Source organism: Ursus arctos, unplaced genomic scaffold (genome assembly GCF_023065955.2).
Source record: "Ursus arctos isolate Adak ecotype North America unplaced genomic scaffold, UrsArc2.0 scaffold_36, whole genome shotgun sequence".
NCBI lineage: Eukaryota > Metazoa > Chordata > Mammalia > Carnivora > Ursidae > Ursus > Ursus arctos.
Window position 1 is genome coordinate 20,111,404 of NW_026623050.1, and position 18,428 is coordinate 20,129,831.

At 36.5% G+C, this 18,428-nt stretch overlaps 1 non-coding gene across 1 annotated transcript; it reads right to left on the reverse strand.

The window, feature by feature from the left end:
* Positions 1–16,644: 16,644 nt before the first annotated feature.
* On the reverse strand, positions 16,645–16,768 carry LOC113269760 (small nucleolar RNA SNORA51). Its single transcript, XR_003321570.1, has one exon. It is a non-coding gene; the product is annotated as a small nucleolar RNA SNORA51 (small nucleolar RNA).
* Positions 16,769–18,428: the final 1,660 nt, after the last annotated feature.

Consider the following 18,428-nt stretch of genomic DNA (forward strand, 5'->3'; position numbering starts at 1 on the left):
AAAATATGACAAAATATTAACAATGGTTGCATATAAGTAGAGGGTGTATTGCTATTCACTGAAGTATTCTTTCAACTTTTCTGGTGCTTAAAGTTTTTCAAAATAAACAGATGCGAAAGAAAACATGGAATTCCATGATGTAATGAGTCCTTGCTAAGAATTACAAGCTACAATCTCTAGTTACCCCTTTTTCTTCCTTCTGAACTTATTATAGATTCAAGACATAACATTGATGACTGAAAGAACTTACATTTAGAAGGATGCATGGACGGGGTGCCTGGCTGGGTCAGCTCACTCTTGATCTCAGCTCAGGTCTTGACCTCTAGGTCGCTAGTTCAAGCTCCACATTGAGCTCCAACCGGGGCGTGGAGCCTACTTAAAAAAAAAAAAAAATAGGTGGGTGCATGGTTTAGGCCTCAGCTATAAAGATTTTAGAAAAACTTCATTTTCTCAAGTAGCCCCCAAAATCATACCATTCAAGAAATTTATGGATTCCTTTAAACTTGAACCAGTTTCAGATATTCCTTTATTCATTGAATCAGCTTAAGCATTTGTTAACGTTTGAGGAAGCATTTGTCTCTTGCCAGTATCAAATGAGATATTGGATTGTATCTCTGAGCAATCTGCAGTTTCTATAAATACTTGATAAGATCTACTTTCCTATTAAAAATAGAAAATCATTTGGACTTTGCCAGAAAAAAAATATTCTTTCTATTCAAAAAGAAACAAACATCTTCCCTGCTTACTTTGTTGTCTAGATTCTACTACTTTTTTTTAGATTTTATGTATTTATTTGAGACAGAGAGAGAGCATGAGTGGGCAGGGGGGGAAGGCAGAGGGATAAGAAGAATCCCCACTGAGCAGGGAGCCCAATAAGGGGCTCCATCCCAGGACTCTGAGATCATGACCTGAGCCAAAGGCAGACACTTAACCAACTGACCCACCCAGGGCCCCCTAAATTCTACTACATTAACATTAAGTGAATTTATATCATGCAAAGGACCATGAGTATTTCCACTTCACATCTTACAGATAAAGACACAGGTCAGCAGAGCTTAAATGATTTGTGCAGGGTCATATAACTAAGTAGTGGCAAATTATGACTGGATCCAAAGTTTTTTACTTCTAGTTAAAATACAAAGATTTCTACACAATATTGCTCTAACGCTTATTTACTGTGATCTTGGCCAAGTTGCTTAAACTCTCTAAGCCCGGGGGGTACTAATAGTATGGCAGCTGCTTCTGGTGTCCAGCCTCACAGCCCCTTAGCCCACCTCTGATTTTAGACAGCTGTGATGTACACTTCTGTGGGAGTTTAAGGTCATCTTAGGCTGAGTTTTCCACCTCAAACATCCACTACCTATCCTTTCTATCCATCCTGTTCTCTTTTTCTTCTGCATCCAAAGAGAAAAGGAGGGTCTCTCAGAAGTCAAGCAAGGTCTGGCTATTTACATTTCTGAGGTTTATTCTTAAAATGCAGAAATTCTAGAACAAGTTTCAAACACATATTTTAAACTGTAGATGAACAAACATCTTATTTCAATTGCATCCAAGTATTTTTATAACTAAATGAATAAATTTATTTGAAAATAACATAAAAAATCTGAATGTGAAGTCTTTTATGCATATGAGACTAAGGCAAAAAATTCCACCTAATCCAAAGATCTATAGCCTGGGCTCTATTGAAGGAGACCTAGAGTTCTTCCTCTCTTTTCCACCTCAGCCCTGAGAAGGAAATGAGTAACACTCTGTTATTTTATTATGGGTGTTAGGATGCACTGTATCCCACTTTCCTTCCCCAAATCATGCCTTGCCAAGATCCCTCTCTATTAATAGTAGACCCAATTACAATCAATCCTCATCATTCACAGAATCCATATTTACAAATTCATCTACTCACTAAATTTATTTGCAATACCCAAATCAGTATTCAAGGCCCTTTGGGGGTCATTCATGGACACACATAGAACCATAAAAAATTTGAAACATATCATGGGCTGGTTCTTAGCTAAGGTTGAACAAGGCACTCACCTGATTCTTATTTTAGCTCTCATACTAGAGAAAAACTGGCAAAACAAAAAGCTTGTTCTTTGAAAAGATCAATAAATTTAAAAACCAGACAAACTGAGGAAGCAAGAAGAAAAACACAAATTACTAATATCAGGAATGAAAGAAGGGATATTACTATAAATTCTATGGACATTAAGGATAATTGGAAAATGTAAATGAACAACTTTATGCCAAAATTCCAACAACTTAGTTGACATGGAAAAAATTTCTTGAGATAAACAAACTACCAAAGCTCATTCAAGAAGAAATACATGATTTGAATAGCCCTACATCCCTTAGTGAAATTTAACCCATAGTTTAAAACTTTTCTGGGAAAAAAAGCACCAAGCTTAGATGGTTTCAATGGTGAATTCTATTGAACATTTAAAAAAGTAAACCCTTGAAGAAAATATGAGGAGGAACTTCTCCAGCATTAACTTTATACCAAAACCAGACAAAGAAATCATAAGAAAGAATAACTTCAAATATCACTCATGAACATATCTACCATTTTTGCTAAAATTATAAATTCTCATACATTGCTAAGAGGAATATAGGATAGTACAGCTATTTTGGAAAATATTTTGGTAGTTTGTTAGATAAAACTATATATCTATATAGATATAGATATATTTATCACATTGTTCATCAATTCTATTTCTAGGTAATAGCAAAGAAAACTGAAAACATGTTTCTAAAGGTTTCTAAACATGTGAATGTTCATAGCAGCTTTATTTCACTAGAGTCAAAAACTGGAAATAATTCAAATCTTCATCAAGTATATGGATAATGAAGACACAATAGTCCAAAGCTTCTGGATGCAACAAAAGCAGTTCTAAGAGGAAAGTTCATAGCAATACAGGCCTACTTCAAGAAGCAAGAAAAATCTCAAATAAACAACCTAACCTTGTACCTAAAGGAGTAGAAAAAGAACAACAAACAAAACCTAAAACCAGCAGAAGGGAAGAAATAAAGATTAGAACAGAAATAAATGATAAAACTAAAAAAAAAATAGAACAGATCAATGAAACTGGGAGCTGGTTCCTTGAAAAAAGTAATAAAATTAATAAACCTCTAGCTGGACTTATCAAGAAAAAAGGAAAAAAGAATCAAATAAATAAAATCACATGTGAGAGGAGACAAATAACAACCAACACCACAGAAATACAAACAATCATAAGAGAATATTATGAAAAACTATATGCCAACAAATTGAACAATTTACAAGAAATGGATAAAAACCTAGAAACATATAGACTCCCAAAACTAAAATAAGAGAAAGAAAATTTGAACAGACTGATAATCAGCAAAGAAATTGAGTCAGTAATCAAAAAATTCCTAACAAAAGTCCCAGACCAGATGGCTTCACAGGTGAATTCTACCAAACATTTAAAGAAGAGTTAATACCTATTCTTCTTAAACTACTCCAAGAAATATAAAAGAAAGGAAAACTTCCAAATTCATTCAGTGAGGCCAGCACTACCCTGATACCAAAACCAGATAAAGATACCATTAAAAAAGAGAACTATAGACCAACATACCTGATGAACATAGATGTAAAAATTCCCAATAAAATACTAACAAACTGAATTCAAAAATATATTTTAAAAAGTACAACATTCATTCTCAATAAAAACCCGCAACAAGGTAGGTTTAGAGCGAACATACCTCAACATGATAAAGCTGTTATGTGACAAACCCACAGCAAATATCATACTCAGTGGGGAAGCACTGAGAGTTTTTCCCCCTAAGATCAGGAACAAAACAAGGATGTACACTCTCACCACTTTTATTCAACATAGACCTAGAGGTCCTAGCCACAGCAATTAGACAAGAAAAAGGAATAAAAGCGTCCAAATTGGTAAGGAAAAAGTAAAATTTTCACTATTTGCAGATGACATGATACTCTAAATAGAAAACCCTAAAGACTCTACCAAAAAAGTACTAATTGATCAACAAATTTGATAAGGTCACAGGATACAAAATCCATGCATAAAAACCTGTTGCATTTCTCTACAACAATAATGAAGCAACAGAAAGAGAAATTTAGAAAACAATCCCATTTACACCGCACTCAAAATAATAAGATACCTGGGAATAAACCTAACCAAAGATGGAAAAGACCTGTACTCTGAAAACAATAAAAAACTGATGAAAGAAATTCAAGACAACACAAAGAAATGGGAAGATATTCCATGCTCATGGATTGGAAGAACAAATATTGCTAAAATGTCTATACTACCCAAAGCAATCTACCCTTTTAATGCAATCCTTATCAAATACCAACAGCATTTTTCACAGACAGAGCAAGAACAAACAATTCTAAAATTTGTATGGAACCACAAAAGACCCCAAATAGCCCAAATAACTTGAAAAAGAAAAGCAAAGCTGGAGGCATCACAATTCTGGACTTTAAGTTATAGTACAAAGCTACGGTCATCAAAACAGTATGTTACTGCCACAAATATAGACACATAGAGGGACACCTAGGTGGCTCAGTCAGTTAAGCATCTGCCTTCAGCTAAGGTCATGATCCTGGGGTCCTGGGACTGAGCCCTATGTTAGGCACCCTGCTCAGTGGGGAGTCTGCTTCTCTCCCACCCTCTGCCCCTCCCCCCTCTTTTGTGCTCTCTCTCTCTCAAATAAATAAAATCTTTTAAAAAATAGACACAGATGGAGCTTTAAAAATGCCCTGCCAACCCTTTTTCTCATTCCAGGTGTGTGTAGACAGGTCTGACATAATTCTGATATTTTTGCATCTGTACGTGAGAAATTTCTTCCCCCTGGCCGCTTTCAATACTGTATCCTTGGATCTAATATTTGCGAATTGCACTATGACGTGACGTGGTGTAGGTTTGTCATGGTTGAACTTGGGAGGGGTCCACTCTGCCTCTTGGACACGAATGCTTGTTTCCTTTGCTAGATTAGGGAAGTTTTCGGCTACAATTTGTTCAAATATCTCTTCTAGACCTCTGTTTTTCTCCACCCCCTCAGGGATGCCGATGATTCTGACATTGGAATGTTTCATTGAGTCAGTAATCTCCCCTAATATACATTCTTGAGATTGGATTTTTTTGAGCCAAGTTTCTGTTTTAACTTTCTCTTCTACCATCCCATCCTCCAATTCACTAATTCATTCTTCTGCCTCATTTACCCTGGCCGTCAGAGCATCTAGTTTTGACTGCATTTGATTCATAGCATTTTTAATTTCTGCCAGATTCGCTCTCATTTCCGCCCTTAGAGATTCTATATTCTTGTTAATATTTTTGTTAATATTTTTTCAAGCCTACACATCATCTTGACCATTGTTGCTCTGAACTCCATTTCTGACAATTTGGTTATATCCATATCCATCAGTTCTGTGGCAGAGGCCACAGACTCATTATCTTTTCTTTGCTGGGGGGGATTTCTCCTTCTCATCATTCTGATGAGGAGAGGTTCTGGGGTTGCCCAGAGCCCAAATTATGGACCAGGACCCAGACTCAATACACAAGAAACAAATAAACAAATCAAAAAATGGGCAGAAGATATGAACAGACACTTTTCCAATGAAGACATATAAATGGCTAACAGACACATGAAAAAATGTTCAAAATCATTAGCCATCAGGGAAATTTAAATCAAAACCACATTGAGATACCACCTTACACCAGTTAGAATGGCAAAAATGGACAAGGCAAGAAACAACAAATGTTGGAGAGGATGTGGAGAAAGGGGATCCCTCCTACATTGTTGGTGGGAATGCAAGTTGGTACAGCCACTTTGGAAAACAGTGTGGAGCTCCCTTAAAAAGTTAAAAATTGAGGTACCCTATGATCCAGGCTTTGCACTACTGGATATTTACCCCAAAGATACAGATGTAGTGAAGAGAAGGGCCATATGCACCCCAATGTTCATAGCAGCATTGTCCACAATAGCTAAATCATGGAAGGAGCCGAGATGCCCTTCAACAGATGACTGGATTAAGAAGATGTGGTCTATATATACAATAGAATATTACTCAGCCATCGAAAAGAATGATTTCTCAACATTTGCTGAAACATGGACGGGACTGGAGGAGATAATGCTACGTGAAATAAGTCAAGCAGAGAAAGACAATGATCATACGGTTTCACTCATTTATGGAACATAAGAAGTAGGAAGATCGGTAGGAGAAGAAAGGGAAGAAGAAAGGGGGGGATATACAGAAGGGGGAATGAACCATGAGAGACTATGGACTCTGGAAAACAAACTGAGGGCTTCAGAGGGGAGGGGAGTAGGGGAATGGGATAGGCCGGTGATGGGTATTAAGGCAGGCATGTATTGCATGGTGCACTGGGTGTTATAGGCAAGTAATGAATCATGGAACTTTACATCAAAAACTAGGGATGTACTGTATGGTGACTAACAAAATAAAAAAATATTACTTAAAAAATAAAAAATAAATAAAATTTAAAAAAAAGTAGACACATATCAATAGAACAGAACAGAAAATCCAGAAATAAATTCACAATTTTATAGTCAATTAATCTTCAATGAAGCAGGAAAGGATACCCAATGGAAAAAAGACAGTCTCTTCAACAAACGATTTGGGAAAACTAGACAGCAACACGCAGAAAAATGAAACTGGACCACTTTCTTACACCATACACAAAAATAAATTCAAAATGCATTAAAGACCTAAATGTGAGACCTGAAACCATAAAAATCCTAGAAAAGAATACAGGCAGTAACTTTTTTGACATTAGCTGTAGTAACTTTTTTCTAGATATGTCTCCTGCGGCTAGGGAAACAAAAGCAAAAATAAACTATAGGGACTACATCAAAATAAAATCTTCTGTACAGCAAAAGAAACAATGAACCAAATTAAAGGCAACCTATGGAATGGGAGAAGACATTTGCAAAAGGCATAACCAATAAAGGGTTAGTATCCAAAATATATAAAGAATTTACAAAACTGAGCACCCAAAAAAACAAATGATTCAATTTTAAAATAGGCAGAATACATGAATAGACATTTCTCCAAAGAAAACATACAGATGGCCAACAGGCACATGAAAAGATGCTCAACATCACTCATCATCAGGGAAATGCAAATCAAAACTACAATGAGATATCATCTTGCACCTGTCAGAATGGTTAAATAAAAAACACAAGAAACAACAGGTGTCAGTGAGGATGTGGAAAGAGGGGAACTCTCTCGCACTGTTGGTGGGATTGCAAACTGGTACAGCCACTATGGAAAACAGTATGGAGATTCCTCAAAAAGTTAAAAATGGAACAACCCTATGATCCAGCAATCACACTACTGGGTATTTACCTCAAAAATACAAAAACACTAATTCAAAGGGATACATGTACCCCTACGTTTACTGCAGAATTATTTACAATAGGCAAGATATGGAAGTAGCCCATGAAATCTTGCTATTTCCAAAGACATGAATAGAGCTACAGAGTATAATGCTACGTGAAATAAGTCAGACAGAGAAAGACAAATACTGTATGATTTCACTTATATGTGGAATTTAAAAAACAAAACAAAGGAAAAAGATGAGAGAGAGAAAGAATCAAACAAGAAACAGATTTTTAATTATAGAGAACAATCAGATGGCTGTCAGAGGGGAGGGGCATGGAGAATAGATAAATGGGTGATGGAAATTAAGGAGTGCACTTCTGATGAGCACAGGGTGATGTATGGAACTGTTAATCACTATGTCATACACCTGAAACTAATATAACACTGTATGTTAACTAACTGGAATTAAAATAAAAACTTATTTAAAAAAACAAGTAAATATAAAAACAAAGTACATCATACAATGGTATACCACTCAGCAATAAAAAGAATACATGTACTAATATATGCAACCACTTGGATAAATATCCAAAGCATTATGCTAAAGAATCAAGCCCAACCAAAAAAAAATATATATATATATATTTTTTTATTATTTCAGTTACATGGCATTCTAGAAAAAAAAAAACTATAGGGATACAAATCAGATCAGTGGTTACAGGGACTTGGAAGTAGGAAAGACTACAAAGGGGCAAAAGAAACTTTGACAGAGTGGAAATACACTATAACTTAATAGTGGTGATTTTTATATGACAACATAAATTTGGTAAGACTCATTAAACTGTAAATTTAAACATAGTGACATTTGTTGTATGCATATTATATCTCAATAACCCTGAATGAAAATAAAGTGTATAAAATACATAACTTTGTAGTTTCTTAACATATTTTCTCATAAAAGGAAACACAAAAATCCCTACAAGAAACTCTGCACCTTAACCATTTCCTACTTTACATTGGCTCCATTTCTGATTTTCTTTATACTGTTAAAAGAAAAAATATACAGTTTTCACATAAAAAAGAAAGTTATGGGCATTAGAAGTTCAATATATGTATGTGCCCATAAATGAATCATATTTAGAATCTTTCTGAGATCTTTTCCTCCAAAATTCTCTTATACCATAACAAACAAATTTTTAAAAGTTGCAACATTTTGTATTGTTATTTCTCCAGAAATCTGGGTTCTAGAATGCTATTTCAATTTGCACAACTCTAAGAAAGACATACTAGAATTGTATGCGAGTGCATTCCCACAACAACAAAAAATATTTCCGGTGGCTGAGATCTAGGGCAGAGGGGAACAGAGAGAGGTTTCATATATCGTATTTATTCATACTTGGGAATGCATGGTTGACAGAGGATGAGAAAAGAGTTTTAGATATGACAAAAAAAGAAACAGGAGAGTTTAGAATCCTTAAATCTCTGGCCTCTTGTAGATTTAATTATTTTGTAGAGAGAGAATCCTAACATAGGCAGTCCAACACATCTTTTCTACTCATGCTGTGACACAGCTGGCGAGGTAGGATGAAAGCATATTAATTCACTTACAAGTCCTCTTCATAATCAAATAAGAGGCTGAAAAGAATGGAAGAGGTGATACTGGGAATTCAGTATCAATACTGTTTTTCAAAATAATGCAATGGGAACCCTCTTATCTGATGTAACTGGGACCAATTGGTAAATGAACAAAATAAAAGTCAGTAAAAAGGAACCATACAAAGTGATGTATTCATTAAAATTTTTGTTTTAACTTGAAACATACGAATCCATATCAATTCACCAATCTTTTGATGTAGGACCATGGTCTTCACTTTTAATATGATAGGAATTAAAACGGTCTGATAGCAGTATTTATTAGCAACTTGCCTTTAGCAAGTATTTCCAAAACTTTCTTTTTTTTTTAAAGATTTTATTTATTTATTTGACAGAGACAGACAGCCAGAGAGAGAGAGAACACAAGCAGGGGGAGTGGGAGAGGAAGAAGCAGGCTCCTAGCGGAGGAGCCTCATGTGGGGCTCGATCCCAGAACGCTGGGATCACGCCCTGAGTCGAAGGCAGATGCTTAACGACTGCACCACCCAGGCACCCCAAGTCTTTCCAAAACTTTCAATTGAACTTTCAGAGAAACAATTCTCTTTTCACACTTATAATTCTTTGGTTTATATAACATTTAACTAAATTACATAATTACAATAACAAGTACAACTGGTATTAAGAGCTTTGGGAACAAACACAACAGACTCGTGGGAAGCATATAACTCAACTGGCAGGAACAGAGAATGCAGAAGTTTTATATAATCATTAGTAGATGTTGAAATTTATCAAAAGCTTGTGTTGCATTTATCAAGATAATCATGAAAGAAATCTTGTTTAGTCAATTAATATAGTGAAGTACACTGATAGAATTTCTGAAGTTAACCATTCTTACTTGACCTGATATTTGTAATACACTGATGGACTTAGTTATATATGTTATTTGGGATTTTCACATGCAGGTCATAAGTAAAGCGGACTTTTAATTTCTTTCCTTATGCTGTGTTTATCTGGCTTAAGGTCATACTAGCCTAAAAAAGAAAATGAGTTTGGAAGTTTTTCTCTTTCTTTATTTATAAAACTTACATAAAACAGTAATTTTCTTTCACCAAAAATTTGGTAGAACTCTCCCATAAAGCCATCTTTGTCTAGGACTTTTGGAGATAAGGTTAACATTTCCCACACCTTGAAACCCAGACATGCTCTTTGTTCAGTGTTTCTGAATTTGTTTGCTTATTTGTTTTTCATTAGTCTGCCAGTCCCACTGACTTCCCTCTGATATCTGTGGCAATTTAGCATTGGTACGGAGAAGGAGAAAGCAACCCAGGCTGAGAGAATCATCTTATCAGAATTCAGAAGTCTCCCAACAGGACTGGAAGGTCTTTGAACACTTACTGTTCTTGGCTAGTCAGTATTCAAATTAAAGAGCACTGTAAAGACTCACTCATCTCCCTCCTTAGTCTTATGCAAGTTTTCCCTCTATTGATAGTTGGGTTTTCCACAGCTTCAAAAACAGAGAAATTGAGTGGGACATTCAAAGGTTCCAAATGTGTACTCAGAGCTATGAAAAGAAATAGCATAGAACCCCCCTATTCTCAGAATCCCAGTAGCAAAGACCCACTTCTGTGAAAGACCCTCCTGAGATACAGACAAATAAGATAATTCCTGACCAAAGACAGTTTTATTTCCTTCTATTAAAAGGGAGAGCCACTTAGTGCTAAACTTCAAATAGTCCCTTCCCCTTCATGTTGAACACTGGAGTTTCAGCTTTCATCTTCACATCTGAAGTTCTGATTCACTAACATTCTAATGAAAATTTATAATAGTTTTTAAAGTATATGTAATCCAGGTATCAGCTGGCATTGACCTATTTCTTAATATCTAGATAAAGGTAGATTTAAATCTCCGTGTTATGAATTGTAGAAAAACGCAGTGGCATCCCCAGGATTTCTGCCCATTTTAGGGGGGCAGGGGCGGTGATATTCTCTAATGGCTGCCTCTGCTTCTCTGCCTCTGCTGAGTGAATATTGAGATCAGAGGCCCTCTCATTATTCACTCCCAGCCAGCTCAACCATGCTCTCTCTGTCTTAGTTGTTCTTGTCCTTAATTTCCACCCGGTGCACCCTCCAATCAAGATATTTTGAGTGAATAGAAAATATCACTGAAGGGTTCTTTTTCTTGGGGGGGGGGGGCGGGAATCTACATTGCAGCAACAGAAATTATTTAACAATTCAATAAAAGATATTTGTGTTGCTAACAACATGGATGGAACTAGAAGGTATTATGCTAAGTGAAATAAGTCAGTCAGAGAAAGACAAATACCATATGATTTCACTCATATGTGGAATTTAAGAAACAAAACAAATGAACATAAGTGAAGGGAAGGAAAAATAAAGTAAGATGAAAATTGAGAGGGAGGCAAACCATAAGAGATGCTGAACTCTAGGAAACAAACAGGATTTCGGGAGGGGAAGTGGGTGAGGGGAAGGGATAATTGGGTAATGGACATTAAGGAGGGCACTTGATGTAATGAGCAATGCGTGTTACATGCAACTGATGAATCACTAAATTCTACCCCTGAAACTAATTATATAGATATAATTATAGTATACATACTATATAATTATAGTATATTATATATACTACTATATATATAACTATACATATACTAATTATAGTATATATATAGTATATACTATAATATAAAATATATACTACATATATATGCTAATACATATAATAATATTCATATATATATAATAATAATTTATATATATATATATATATATATATATATATATATATATATGGTTAGCTCATGGTAAAGAAACTAAAAAAAGAAAAAAAAAGATATATGTGTTGCTAAAGGTCTCTTGGCTATTTCCTTGACTTGGGCACAAGCCACCCTCCATATTGTTGCTTCTCTCTCCTCTTTCCCCCTTCTCTTTTGTCTCTCCCAATACCCTCAGCCCCCTCTAAATCCCTGTTTGTTTCTAAGGCACACCACTTCAGTTATCACAAGTTTGCCTTGGCTCCTGCAGACCCCCATGCCTCACTCTATGGTCTCATGTTTGCTTCAAGTAGCTTATCAAGGTATAAAAATATCTTGCTCTTCTAAACATATCTATAACTATATCTCAAGAGGTCTCAATTAGATCAATTTCACAATTTGGATACATCTGTTCTGTGAAAGTAAGTAATATCATTTTTTCTCTTTCCTTCATCTTTCCATCCACTCTGTACTTTTTCCATCCATTACTTCCCCATTTAGTGTCCTATATCCTGCCCTTGCACGCCTCCCATTTTAAAAACTAAACTGTTATATAAACTTCTATGTTGCATTTTCATACTTCCTTGTTTGCACTCTGACTAGCTAATAGGTAAATGTTAGCTGATGCTGTGTTAGATGCTTTCTTTTTCACTGGGGTATTTACATTCTAGTAGAACAGCTAGGACCTTGCCGCACTGACCAAAACAAGTAAAAATGAGGACTTCTTAATCTTGAGCACAAACCTAAAAACAAGAGTACTCCCTTTGCATTCTTGCCTTTGGTGGCCAACATTGGGCATAAAAGGTTAGTCTTCTTATAAAAAGGAAATATGATTTCAAGGAGTATACAATTAAAAGAAAAAGTGAACACATGATATAACTGGTTTCATACTTAGAATCTCAGCATCTTAACCAAAGGCACCTTGGTTAGGTATGCAGCCCAACGGTCTCACAACCAAGGAGAATGGTCCTTCCTCAAGAGAAGGCCTGGAGAAAAGGCTCTGCCATGAGGCATCAGAGTGTGTATTACCCCCTAGGAAGTGGGGTTTGCTCTCCATAGCACCCCCACCCCAGCAGGTAGTTACGTCCCCTTCCTCCGAACTTACCCAGTTCATTAGCTCTTCATCGACACTCCTTTACAGCACTTCCCCTTGCTACCTTCTGTTACAGTTATTTACCTTTACACCTTTTCTCCCTGTTAGAAATTAATTCCCTGAGGGCTTTGGTACTTGCTTTTCCCTCAGATAATGTTTTCCTGATCAAATGTAATCTTGTCAGAGAGTCCCTCCCTGACCAGCCTATGTAAAATTAATACATTCCCCCATCACGTCTCTCTTCATTCTCCTCTTCATTTTTATTCAGAGCTCTTATCTCAAAGAACCTAGCATTTCTTAAGAACCTATTAATTATTTTTAAAGAGAGGAAAAGGAAAAAATGGTGGTAGGGAATGAAAGAAGAGAGAGAAGGATGAATGGAGGGAAGAGGAAGGGAAAGAGGAAAGAAGGAAAAACTAAATGGTTAAAGAATGAATAAATAAACAGGTTCTATTTAAGCAACTCTAGGAAATTATGGGAAAGACTGAAAATGTCATTAAAACCAACTGGTACAGGGAGGAAGGCTCAGATAGTGGCTTATTTCCTTGGTAGAGCCATTTACTGCAGAAAGACAAGATGAAAGGAAAATTACTGTAGGAAAATGCCATCCTACAGGCTGGCCAAGTGAAATATTAGATGAACTTAGGCATTAGCACTGTTTGGCCAAGAGCCACAGAGCTAACTGTTACTTGTTTGAGTCTCTTAAGACTGCACCATTAAAACTTGCATTTTTAATATAATGAATAAACATCTGTGAGCCCCTTAATTAGAGGATGGTCTAGCAAATTAAGAAAATTACTTATTTAAAAAGAAGAAATTAAGACATGGAATCAGTCCAGGAAATTATTCAACTGCCTCTCTACAGGACCAACTCATATTTTCTCCCTGCCTCTTTAAACATCTTTTGGTCATAAAACCACTCCTCTTCAGACCCATCTGACTCTTCAAGCTGACAAGCCTTCATGTTCCACCATTAGGCACATATAAAGATGGGTTTATTCCCTAATGAGCAACGGAAGGGCACCGAAGGTGCCAATGAGATAGTAAAGTACAGTGACTGAGAGCTCAGGATCTGAAGTCAGATTCCTGGATTCAGATTCTGGGTCTGTCTTATTTGATGTGACTTTGGGCAAGCTACTTAACCTCTTAACTCTCAGTTTTTATCAATAAAATATATGATAATAATACCTGGGTCATAGTGTTGTAAAAAATATGGTATATGCAAAAAATATGGTATATTGTATAAGCAAACCTAGTGTTATAATGGTGTATTTAGTCTAGTTCCCAGAAAATAAGTGTTTCATGAATGTTAGTTCTTTTCTGTCTTGTTTGTATTTGTCCTTTTTCCCTCCTTTGACAGGATAAACTTCTTTAAAAAAAACTATGTCTTCTTTCTCCTTGATAAGGATTCATTTTAACTAATAAAGTGTTCTAAAATAAAATGTGTGTACTCACTTTAGGGGAATCCCTTCATCCCCAATCAGTAATCTCCACTTACATTTTCCTGAAGATAGCATGCAGTTGTGAAGCTGTTAGAAAGATCTCACGAATTTGCAGGTGGTTAGTATGCACTTGTGTGTTATTTTCAGGTAATATTCTGATTCCTAACATCTCTTTGTCTATTTCTCTCTTTTTCTCAACCTTGCTCTCATTTTCTATTTCATTCCCCTACTCCAAAAAGTTACATGGATATTTGCAACCAAACTCTTCCACTAGTTTGTTTTATACTCATATTTTCTCATAAAATACAATTGCCTAATTATGAAAGATAATGTGATTTCCCAAGGCAGGGTCTCTGGTCTCTTCACCCCTTCCACTTCCTAAAGAGTCAAAATTCTGCTCCTCTTATTAGCAGGAATGGGAAAAATGCAGGGCAGACACCTTGCTCTAGAATACTGAAGTCAAAAGGTGAGACAACAGTGCTGACATCCTTAACCTTGGTCTGCAGTTCTGACTGAACAAATCAAAGATTCTTTCTTGCCCTTGTTGAACTATAAGAAACCATTCTATTATGTCCACCAACTTCAGCCCATTCGTTTGTCCTGCTTCCATGCGCCAGATTCATCTGGGGATCACACTGTGGTAGCAAGAAAGAATCTCCCATCCTCCATAGTGCCCATTTACACCACTGCAATCTAGGGACTTCCTGTAGAAGGAGAATCAAGAAAGATTAATAAAGGAGAGTGGCACCTGGGTGGCTCAGTCTGTTGAGCATGCGACTCTTGGTTTCAGCTCAGGTCACAATGTCAGGATCGTGAAATCAAGCCCCATGTCAGGCTCCATGCTCAGCGGGAGTCTGCCTGGGATCCTCTCTCCCTCTCCATTTGTCCCTCCCCCCTAAAATAAATAAATAAATCTTTAAAAATAAAAAAGAAAGCTTACGAAAGGAGAAGAAAAACTAATGGAAGTCTGCACATGTCAAAAAAAAAAAAAAAGACTCCCAAAAAACTGACAAACACAACGCACTGGTAAAATTACAAACTTGAGGATTCAGAAAATAAAGGCACAGTTACTTTCTAAAGAACAACCACATTTGGCGATTGCTGAGATAATTCCAGTTTCAATGTATTCCCTGTGGAGAAAAAAATCTGGGTTCATCAAGCAGAAATGCTCCCTACATCTTCCATATTTAAAAACTTAGATTTACTTGAACTTTTAAGTTCACCATCTGCCAAAAGTTTAAGTCTGTTTTCTTATAAAATCAAAACCTGGGTTTCAGCTGGTATTAATAATATATCTATATTACCCATAATTGCTTCAAGCTTCATTTTGGCATGATTAAGGGTAATCATAATCCTTTGAAAAGTTCATAGTTTATTCTGTTTAAAGCTACTGTTAGAATTAATGCATTTTCATTTTTCTACCTTCCATTCAATTAATCTGAAATCAAATATGCATTTCTTTTGATTGTGTCAACTTTTATCTTTCATCTCATATACCAAAGTAATAAGTTTGAGTGTCTAGCAGAGAGGAATAGATTTATGTATTTTGGTTACCAAATCCTATAAAAATCCTTAAAATATGCACAATGGTATCACATTTATGCAAGGTCATATGTAAAGTAGCTTCAGCCATCTGGGTTGAAGCTAAGAACCCTTCAATTGAAGGTCAAGGTCTCTGGTACAAAAAGTAGAAGTTGCTTGTTACTGCTGTAGCAGCCCAATAGAAGTGGTCTTCTATTGCTTCTTTACTGCCAACTAGCCACAGCTGCAAGCAGCCAAAGTCAGACACACTCTGCCAAAGGCGGTGGGGAGGAGGAGCTGTAGGCACCAGTACCCCCAGAGACATTCTGCTTTCAGGTATCTTCTCACACTACTAGTCTTGCCTATTTCTTTATTGTTCTGCCACTCTTGACTTCCTTGGAAATGGTGACAATTTCTCAATAAGTCTTTTTTCCTACCTGAAGTTAAAACTCTTGGCTCTACTCATTTCTTATTGCATTTTCAAGACAGCCCTCCCAAGCCTTCAGGAGAAGGAAGCGGCCAAAGAATGAAGTTATTGGTGTTACTGCCTACATAGTATATTTCTACAAAAATGCCAATTAATGACTCCAATCCCCCCCACCTCCCCAGCATTCAGCTTTCTTTGTTGAAGGACTGTAGTCAATTCTATCTACTGTGGATCTTACTTCCAAAACCAAAGCATCTGTCATATCCCCCAAATCTTCCAAGCTTCCACCAAAAGGGAAACCTCTCTGGTTCCTGCAATCAGCTTTCCTCTACCTCTATTCTAAACCACTCCACTCAATGTCCCAGCCTCCCAAAAACAATATGCAGATTACCTAAGGCCACTGAGCCTGAAAGCCTCAGGGTTTGTCTTTTTTCTTCTTTCTTTGTTTAATTAATTTATTTTTTTCCTTCAATTCCATGTCCCCCTATTCACAATACAGGCAAAGGGCCTGGGCCAGGTTGGATATGGGTGGATTTACTCTGCCTCCTCTTTCCATACAATCGGTGTAAGAATAGCCTGTGGTAAGAACCCTGAGGTTTTGGGCAACTCTTGTCCTAGATCTCTAAAATTGAAACCTTGCTAAGTGGCTTCGGTACACTGTGTTACCCTGTGTATCAATGAACCATGTACACCCTAGAACATAGGTCTTGTGGTAGACCTACCGCATGCAGGGCAACACCCCTCCCAGAGCATCTATAAGATACTAATATCTGCAACAACCATGCCTGAAACAGGTTTAGGGGCCCTGCGAATAAATGAAGCAGGGGGACGATATAAGCTCCCCTGTTTCACAGCCAACGACTCAAGCCACAATAGGCTTTCTATGGCTGCCCTTCTGCATAGGCCCAGACTGAGCACAAAAGTCTGACACAACTGGTATCCAGTGATTATTAGTAAAAAGATGCACCCAAAATGGAATTCTATTAAGGATAAGAATTCAGATTTAAAGAGCTTACACCAAGTCTCAGTCATATGAATCCAAAGACAGAGGTCCCCTTTGTATAGCAATCTGACCTATAATGATTTGATTGCCTATAGAATACAGCACTCTGAAATACAGTAAAGGATATCTTTGGAAATTCATTATAAAACAACCTGTATTAAAGCATTTATAGCTAGAGAGTCGAAATGTGTTAGGTTTTCAGAGCAAAGTACAGATATGCTTTAGGAATGGAGGAAATTTACAAAAAGTCCTAAGTTTGACATTACTTTATTCCCTTTCCCATTTCTTACTGAATCAGGAGAAGGGAATAATTCAAATTTCCTTGACTTTTTATATTCATGTATATGTTCCATAAATTATCTTTCTTATACTTATTTCACAAGTAAACTCTTAAGATAAATTCTCAAAAACAAACAAATCTTACTGTATATCTCTTATTTGTTTTTCCCTGTTCTCCATCCTTCTTCCTGCTGCTTACTCTGGGGGTCAAATTTTTATTTTCTCAACCTTTTCCTTTATGGATATGCTCAATCTCTGTTTCAGCTGTCTTGCCCTAACCAACATATCTGCCACTAATTTTACATGAATAAATTACCTTGCAACCATCCTGTTTTAAGTCTTCTGACTCTTCTCAAAATAAATTATTCAAAATAAATTATTACCCTGAAGAACTTGAGTCCAAGAATTCATTGAAGTTATATGAGTGAGGCTTTATAAATTTTTAACTGTTTCAGAACAGGTGAGATTAGTTTAACTAAAAGCAAAGTATAGGTGAATTCAAAGGGGGGATGGAGCATTTCCTGCTTAAGAGCACTTTTATATTGCTATAACAAATTTGAAAGTCCTGACATAATTACAAGCTATTGCTTTTTTTTGATAATATAATATACAATATTTTAAGTTGTTTTTACTAGATGCTTTCACTAGCAGTGAAAATTGCCTACTTACCCAGTGAGCTGTAACCCTGATGCATTATCTGAAGAGAGAAATCTGAAACAATTTCAGTAGACAACAAATATCAGAGGCCTAGAAATGTATTGGACCAATGTGTATGTAGCGAAAAGGGGGAGAATTCCTAGGGCTAAAATAAAGAGGTTTGGCCATGTGACTGAAGCAGGTGCCCTGGGGGAGTAGGGGTGGAAGTGGGGAGTGAAGGAGTTGGGAGAACCCAAGCAACCAACCGGAAAGCCACTGAATATGTTTTCCAAACTCAGTCAGCCTCCACTGCCCCAGCTTCCTCCATCTCCCCCCTCCT